A 9,895-nucleotide genomic window follows, 5' to 3' on the forward strand; every position below is an offset into this window, starting at 1 on the left:
AATATGAAAATGGTATGGATTAATAATAACTTAAATTCACAGTAATATTTGCAAATAATGGCCAGTGATGGCAATCTGGAATCATTAACTCTGCTACACATGCATGGGACATCTTACATTTGGTCTGCCAGACAATATAAGCTTAACAATACTAGAGTAAAGCGTGTAATGAAGTCACTTCATGATATCTAGGTGACTTTGTGCAGTATTTGTTGGAATGATTTCTGTTTGGAACTTTATTTCTATTTGTGTCTGTTAAATATTTATTGTCATCACGCTGGCTAAAGGTAACTTTGTCCTCCATCACAAAACCATTTAAACCATTTAAAAGTAATTTAATACTTCATGTAAGTGTATGAATTAACTGTAAAGAAGTGACTTTGTCCTGAAAAAATGAATTGACTGCTTCTTTGAATTGAAGATGTAGAGAACAGTCCAAATATGAATGAGTCGTCTGGGATGCAGCAAGTTTCCATTAGACAACCACAGAGATGTTTACAATACAAATGCAATGCAACACTGGATCAGTTTGATTAATTCCTTGGAATCAGTCCATATTACAATATACTGTTTTGATACTTTGATTTCACTCAGTTAGTTGGCAACTTAGTTATTAACTGTTACATAAATGAAGATCTGCAAATGAAAACGTGAGGACATTTCTTTTGTATGAGAGGCTGCAGGACTTTCTGCAGAGGCAGAAGAAGATCCATCCATTAACCATCTATCATCCCTCTCAGTCGCTCACACACACACACACACACACACACACACGTTTCAGTGAAAGTCATGGAAACAGAACGGTGACGCTCTACCGAGGTCATGTAAGGTCAGCAGGCCTGTCTGAATCCTCATTCGCACTTTACACGAGTTGACCTGTGAAAACTTTTCTGCTGCAAAGCTGAAATCTTGGAAAAACCTGATCTTCTGGAAACTAACTTCTAGAGAAGCAACTGTTGGATAACTGATCTGAAGAAAAACCCCAAAGAGCAAATCTACAAACTCTCTGGAGCTTTCAGCGCACCTTGCTTTGAAGCTTAATTCGGAGTCCCTTTTTGTAGGTTTATTACTAACGTTAGCTGTGACTGCTAACTAGCATAATGCTAAAGCTACAAGTATGTAGCTATATGGTGCGGATTCTCAACAAGGATTGGGGACAAAGCAGTTCAATATTGGAAATTAAAAACTTAACATGCAAAAAAAATTTAAATAGTTAAAAAAACAGAGAATTTAAAATGAATGGAGCAAACTAATGTGTCTAACATTACAGTTAACGTTAGCTAACAAAGCACGCCACAAGTAGCTAACGTAACTTGAAACAAGTATACGTGCAACATATGAGACCTGAATAAAGCAGTTTAACGTAACAAAATAAGTCTTGCCTTGTATGAAAAGCAGGGAACTATCAAAATACTCCCACAAGCAGGTTCAAGGACATAATAAAGCAGAAAATCAGTAGTTTAGCAAGACTGAAAAAATAATTTTTACTAGTGACAGGTTCGTGCACATGCAGTGGGTAACGTTGATTGGCAAGGCTCCACCATCCATTATGTATAAGAGAAAATAATTCATATTTCTCTCTCTCTCTGTCTTGACCAATCACACGCACGTCCCTAAATGCCATGGAAACGGACCCGACCGAGGTTACTTAAGGCCTCAGAACTTTCTGATCCTCACTCTGCATTTGGACCTGAACACGAGCGAACACTTTTTGAGCGATCACCTCTTGAGTAGAACACCTCTTGGACATCCATACCGTGGAGAGCCGACTCTTTTAGCCGAGTTTTTAACTTCTGGAGAAAAGCTACATACGAATCTTTTGGAGAACTGAACAACTAGGTTACTACTATCTTGGACGACAGTACAGCCGGAAAAGACCCTCGGCCGTCTGCCCATCGAGGAGCAGCGCCCGCTGAGGACAGGACAGGCTGTGTGTTGGACAATAAGCCAGCAGGTAAGATAACTTTTAGATTTATTTTAGGATTTTTCTGTTTGATACATCCCCTTAAATCCTTAAAAGTGTTCTCAGTTTAGAAATTAGTGAAACTTTTTGAGTTTAAAGGTGAACAGTTCACACTATATTATCAGGCCTGTTGGATCGACAGTCGATCGTCTGTAAAATGATTATTTGAGTGACAGAATGTCTTAAATGTGGCGGGAGGTCTGTGGAATGTGTTCACAATTAGTGTAAAGGTTTAAAAACACTGATATTTTGGTTTGAAGGCATCAAATCTTCCTATTTTAACATTAAAATGTCTATTTTTTAAAATAGAACGTTTTCATAAAATGCTAAATATATGCTTAAATTGTGCACCGTGGTAACCATAGAACGATTAGAGGCGGACGTCAGGACGCAAGTTACGTAATCGAACGAGGGCACGATGCGACCCTGAGTGGGTTTATTTTGACTGTTGAAACTTGAGTTATTGTAGAAAAAACATCTGCTCCTTTTACTTTATAATATTACATCAACTATTTCTTTAACATTGAGATGCGCTTTGCTCGTTGTTGTGGTATTTTGTTTACGAGGGTCAAGAGAGCGATCCCTACTAAAGAGGTTACTGTGGTCGTGTTGGATTAATTCATTCAGCCATGTCTCACTGTGCGTCGTGACATACGTAGCTCAATGCATATTAAACACGTTCACGCTGTTTACTGCAAACTATTGATCGGTTTGTCCACACAAACATTGAAGTCCTTACAATTGTTTGGTGCAGAATAACTAACTGTTAACTGAACTAATGTTCGAACTAACAGAGGCAGAGCTGCACTATGTTTGATATTATTGTTAAAATATTAAAAGGCACAGCCTCTTGTGTGTTGGTGACTTGGTGACACGTGTAGTGCCGTCATCATTTTTTGTAATTTAATCTTTGATTATTCTTCAATGTAATCCAGAAATATTTCATGTTATGAGAAATCCTTACAGTTTTAATGTGTCCCTCTCAGCTGGTGTGAACTTCATCATGGAACGTCCTGCACCAGACGGCTACAGGATCATCCCGTGCTCTTCCGACGACGGAGAAGGTGTAGTATATGTTGAATGTGTTTATTATGTAAACGGTGAGTATGAGGGCAGGCTTGACGTTTTGGTCCCAGCTGAGGAGGAAGAGGACAAGGAGGAAGACGTCGGGTCCGACTGTGAGAGCTTAGATTCTGGGTATGACGAAGAAGAGGAAGAGGAAGAAGAAGAAGAGGAAGAGGAAGAAGAAGAGGAGGAAGAAGAGGAGGAAGAAGATGAAGATGACCCTCTCACCCAGCGGTTACCACCTAGGAGTTTCTGGGAGGGGTTTTACCGAGTGCCGACTCCTCCTCCCTTTCCCGCTGACCATTTTCTCCCACTCCCTTTTGTTGTGGAACGTCCTGAAGAGAACGAGGAGGAAGACGTCGGATCCGACTGGGAATACCCAGACTCCTGGTATGACTCCGTGTTCAAGGATGTAGAGGATGCAGAGGACAAAGAAGAGGAAGAGGAGGAAGACGTCGGATCCGACTTGGAATACTCAGACTCCTGGTATGACTCCATGTTCGAGGATGCAGAGGACAAAGAAGAGGAAGAGGAGGAAGAAGATGACCCTCTCACCCAGCGGTTACCACCTAGGAGTTTCTGGGAGGGGTTTCACCGAGTGCCGACTCCTCCTCCCTTGCCCGCTGGCCATTCTCTCTCCTTCCCTTTTGGTGTGGAACGTCCTGAAGAGGCTCCGCCCCTGGTCCCCCAGAGGTCAGAAGAGTCCACCAAGAGGTGCAGGGAAGAGGACCGCACAGAGCAGGTAAGTGTGAAGAGGCAGAGGACCGGTGACCACGAGGACGCAGCGCCCTCCACTTCAGGCCTCGGATCCTCCAAGAAGAGGACCAGAGAAGAGGAATACAGATGGTCTCCACCGTCCTCTCCAGGCCTCGGATCCTCCACAAAGAAGAGCCGGGCAGATGACTACAGATGGTCTCCACCCTCCACTTCAGGCCTCAGCTTCCTCACATACAGAAGATACTGGCAGTTGGCTGAAGACAGCGACTCGGATTAAGACCGACAGCCTGTTTGCTGCAGGATTGTAAAACCTTTCTGTCTGGTAGGACTGATAAAGCACCAGACAGCCTTCCCTCGCGTCTGGCGGGGTTGACTATAGGTAGCATCCTGCAGCAGAGCTTCTAAATATCTCTGAGTCTGATTCTGATTTATGGATTTTCCTTTTGAGTATTAATTGACGCTAGATGCAGAAACCAGAGGTAAGTTATCAGTGAATTGTTGTTATTCTGTTGTGTATTTTTCTTTATAGTCTAGATGTCTTTACCAGACAAAGGTAAGTCAACATTTAATGACAACATTAACATAGTTAATTAACAGTTATTCAAAGATTGTTCATTTTACTCACTCTATCTATTTTTTATAGTTAGGTGAAGGTGGCTGTACCAGACAGAGGTAAAGTAATAATTACTAACGTTAAGAAAAAGTCTCCAAGTCTCTTTTACTCAGGTATCGATGTAACACAGGAAGCAACATCCAGGATCTCCTAGACAACAGAGAAGATGTGTTCACTCTGGACCAGATGAGAAGGATGGAAAACTACAGGACCAGATGGAGAGCGGCGATCTTTCAGTCCTTCAGTGGGCTGAGTAAGTAATCCCTCACTAAGACTACAGAAGTATCAGTAATAAGATTCCATCATTGGAGGCCAGATTCATCACAACAATGTAAAGGTCGTATAGTTTAGTTTAAAGTATTCATCTCTTGTGTTTGTGTCTCACAGGGCAGGGCTCCTCTGTGCTTTTGTCTCACTCCTGGGGCAGCTGAGAGTGGACGTCAACCAACCCATCATCCCAGGAAGACCCAGACCCACCACAGACCACTGAACCCCCCCCCCCGACACCACCCGCTCCACCCACCAGCCGAGAGGACGAGGAGCGTCCCGTCCCCACCGGCACAGAGGACGTAGTTTGTCTCCGTCTGCTTCTTCTGTGCTGGTGGGTTTGGGAAGCTCCTCACACACACAGGAAGCCGTCAGCAGCTCTTTGCATCTGATCACAAGTCAAGAAGGAGACAGACGCTTCAGGCTGAACGTGAAACAATAATTCTAAAAGCTTTAAGCTATTTCATTTGTCACATAGAACACAGTATGTTCATGTAAACTGTATGTATGCTGTTTATTTACAGAGTAGCACAATAAAAATCAATGTATGACAAACTTTCTAAATATGTCTTTATATTAGAAACAATATCAAAATATTTCTGATAATCTGAATATGTATGACAATTAATATACAATAAATATTGTGCAAATTATAATTTAATATCTTTTTTGATTTTCATTTAACTCAAAGGCATTACTGTTAGTACTGTTAAGTATTGATAATCATAATATTACATGTTGATATAAATAAAATGGGGAAAGCTTTAGATTACGGCCCCAACGTGCAGCATAATTCTTCCCAATATAATTCAAACTAAATCATAAATAATTAAAATCTTTACTGATTGTTAACCAGTACAGAACATAATGATACATACATGTAGGTGCAAGGGAACAAGAAGTGACGTTGATGAATAATAAATTAATGAATTATTATCATTATTATCATTTTTTATAACACTGCTGTAGTTTATTTCAAAATGATCATATAGAACTTACCAACACTGGAGAGGCACAGAAACATAGAAAATAACTTCAAGGTATATTTGTGTTTTTACTTTGCAACAAACAGCGGTAGAGGTAAAAGAGTTGGCCTAAATAGATCATTGAATAATTTGAGTCATTGCACAATATCAAAATGAAATAATTATATGACACGGTCATCTTGTCTTATGGTTGTGTGCTCATTTTCAGAGCTAGTTTGAACATTTTCAGTGCGTTTGTGCTAGTTTTGAGTGCGTGTGTACATGTTCTGTGCGTATGTGCAAACGAGCACATGAGAACTAAAAATATGTGCACACGCACTGATAAACAAACACATAGGCACTGAAAATGTGCTCACAGATGTGGCTGGATTCGCAAATGTGTTTTTTTCAACATGGGCCTATCTATAGCCAATCAGATGTCGAGGCTGCCAGCGTTGTTGAATCAGGAAATAAATACTGTAGCTGTCTGTGTTCACCCAGAGCTCTACGATACCTCATATCAGTAGAGACCGGACCAAGGTCGGTGGTTCGTTCCTTGGCTGCTAGATGCAAGACACTGAACTTACTAACTTTAAATTACAATAACACAGCATCATTCATTTGTTTTAAATTGCATATTTTTTATTAATAATCTGAATCTACAATGTAAATACAGCCGTCAGACGAATGGAGCGGAGTAGATGATACAATATTTCACTCTTAAATGTAGAGCAGTATAAAGTAGCAGATAGAGGATTTAATGAAGTAAATACCTCAAAATTGTAGATAAGTTCTGCACTTGAGTACTTTCTACCACTAGATTCTCTGTGGGTTCCTGACTTGAAGCGATTTGAGCCATTCAAATATTAATTAGAGCGCAGCTTTAAGATCACAAAGGTTTTCAACAAATGGCAAGTGGTGTCGAATTTACTCAGTCTTGAAATATTTCAACCCTAGAAACACTTTTATTTCTTTTAGTAAAAAAAATAAATAGCAATGACTCCATCATTACATTTTGTTTTTCAGATTTTATCCATATTTTACAAATAAAGCCAGTATAACAGAGGCTAACCTACACAGAATATCCTGACGTCCTATATCATTGTAAAGCTTAAACTATAATCTATTTACCAGTCACTTCCTATCTGATGGGCCTTTGGATGCGTCCACCATAAAGAGCTTTAAAATTATATATTACATGAATAACAATTTCTTCTCAGAATTAATTTAACTTTGTCTCGTTTATTTCTGATGAAGCAGAAACACAAAATAATACAAAAGCTCAAAAACCTTTGTGAGAAATGAATTCTCTATCTACCAGGTTTATCCATCATTTTGAATTTGTCCACTATTACCCCGTCAATATCAACATGTTACAACTGAGGAGGCCCCTGTTCAGTAACAGTTTGTCCAAGATATTTACTGCTAAAACTGATCCCTTATAGATGTATCATGCAATGTGAACCAGACAGAATCCCACAAGATCTGCCCTTCCTTTGAGGCAGCAGACACTCCGTCCTGTAAAAAAGTAAAACACAAAGAAGTCATTGACAGCAGCAGTCCCACGCTCGGACCACTGAGACAGCCTTACACTGCGGTCAGGTACATAATAGACATCATTTGAACTTGCATTGTGAAACAAGTAAATACTTTTTTTTCCCGTGCATGAAACACTGGATTGCGACCTGAATTGTTCCTCATTAAAGCCATGCATGAATTTATCAGAGAACAACCTCAATGTTGGGTTAAACATTTGGGAGCTGCAGCTCTGTCATCAGACTAGCTGAGGTTTTAGGAGCTTTTCATGGATCAGAGTCACATGGTCTAAACCTTACTGCTGTGTCCCCAGAAGCTGCAGCTACAAACGGCAGCTGTGGTTTAGCATCAACACTGGAGAGATCAGCTGAAGCCACTAGATGTCACTGCAGGTGTAAACAGATCCTGCTGCTGGTTATCAGAGGAGATTCAGAACTTCTAAATCTTTAACCATCCAGTAAAGGACGAGATATTATATTGTCCAACTAATGTAATATCATGTCATTATAATAAAAGACATATGCTTCAGTTCATGTTTGATGCCAAGATGAGGGTTAGTGACTCTGTCAAACTGGAGCGGTGGATTCAGTCACAGGTCACAGATTAAACCAAACTGAAATCATTAAAACATTGTATTGTATGACTGATTCTCGCTGCAGTTCTAATGTAAGCTAGTTGACATATTATTGATACTATAGATTAAGTGTTATGGGTATGATGTGCTTTTTTTTTGATAAAAATATAAACCTGATGCTTGTGAGGATCAGAAGTGCAGCTCCTGATATATTGTTTTAGAGGCATTTCTGAATCTTCTTTCAGGAATTAGTGTTAATGGCTGAACTGCAAAGTAAAAACAAAACAAAAAATAAGCTTGATTGCAGTTTTCCAAAGTGAATGAACTAAATGAACACACAGCATTGTGTGAAGTTGTCTGAATGATGGAAGGATCGTTATGTGTCCAGTTTAACAGCAGTTTAGCTGAACGTATGTCAGAAGAGAACGTAGTTATTTGCTGTTACCTCTGAATCAGATTTACATTTTAGAGCTTTGAGGGAAGATAATAACCACTGCTGGAACACATTTGTAATCCCCCATCATTAATGTGCTAAACTGGTCTAAAAGAATATGAAACAAGCTACGAATTGTTACGCTTTGGTGAACGTTTCTCGATGCTACGCTTCCATTATTTGTATTATCAGTGATCTCAGGCCAATAGATCAGTAATCATTTTTACACAACCTTTACTTGTAGCTCAAAGACATTCATCGTTAATAACTGGGTTATGATCAAGTTGGTGGTTATTAATCCTTTGAGATTACAATATAATATCACTTTGATTTTACTCGGTTAGTTGGCAACTAAGTCATTTCTTGATATGTAAATGAATATCTGATGCTGCAGGAGTTTCTGCAGAGGCAAATGAAGATGAGACGCATCACGAAACACATCAGTCCAACATTTATTACAGCTATAAACTGAAAGAAACACAACTTAAAGCAGTTCTGCACATGTTAGATACATACATTTTACTCGCCACAAAAACACACAAGTAACACACATTCCTTTGCCTTTACTGTACCTCTAGGTTTATAAGTCGGTGGAGTTATTGGAAAACATCTGTTGTTTCCTCCTGTTTCTGCTTCTCCAAGGATCTCATAAGAGTCAAATTTGCCTCCTCTTCCTCCCCGTACTGTGACATCTTCTGCTCTGCCTTCCCAGACCGCAGGCTCGAGTTGGATGACTACTCGTTGCTGATCCTCGACCTGGACAACTTTTTATACATATCACGTTACAACACTTGCATCAGCATGAAAGTTATAGTCTTGACCCAAAATAGAGAGTAGATAATAGAATTATGTCATTACAGCTCTTTGGCTGCTGTCATACGATGTGCCTCTCGTTCAGATTTGTGTTAGAGAGGTATAAATCTGCTAGTCGGGAGCTACCCAGCATGCATTTCTTCATGACTGTACATTAACAGTGACCATTTGTAAACATCTACAATATCAGAGTTGGAGTCTTCTATAAACAATGATTCTGAACTGTCAGGCAACCGGGTTTAATTAAATGAATAGGAAATATATATACAGTATATCCAAAATGAAATAAAAGTACTGGTGAAAAAAACAGTGCAGGGTCAACAACTAATAAACATACACTTTAAAATAGATACAGTACATCCAAGTGAGAGTTGTATGTATTTACTGTATATAGAGATGTTTTGGTGTTTTGTAGACTCTGGCTCTTATAAAGATGACATTTAGTTTCAGTTAATTTATACTTGGATTGAAAAAATGTAGCTTGTCTTCTGTGCAAAGAATCAAATTGTCTGTGATATACAATATAATAGTGTTGAACATTAAATACATATACAAGGGATATGGAAAAGACAACCAGTATGTTAATTTTTAAATAGTTCTTATGCTTCGTTATAATAGTACATATTTCATCAATTATACTATACAAGTACAACTGTAACGGTTACCACATACTTTTTGAATCTACACATAGAACTAATCTGCGGTGACGGCTCACGTGACCGCAGTTGCCCTACGGAGCTAATGACGTTAGCATGCTAGCAGGAAGTAGAACGTAACCTAGCAACACAGCGCCGGTCAGGGTGAGCAAACGGTTTTTAACGGTTAGTTTGTCTGGAGGAAAAGTTTCTGTAGTTTAGTAAACATGTCTAAAGTCGAAATGCTGAGGTCTTTAGTGCACCAGCGACTAACTGCGGCTGAGGAAGAGATATTTGGTCTGTTTGAAGGAACG

This window comes from Pholis gunnellus (genome assembly GCF_910591455.1).
Source record: "Pholis gunnellus genome assembly, chromosome: 12".
Taxonomy (NCBI): domain Eukaryota; kingdom Metazoa; phylum Chordata; class Actinopteri; order Perciformes; family Pholidae; genus Pholis; species Pholis gunnellus.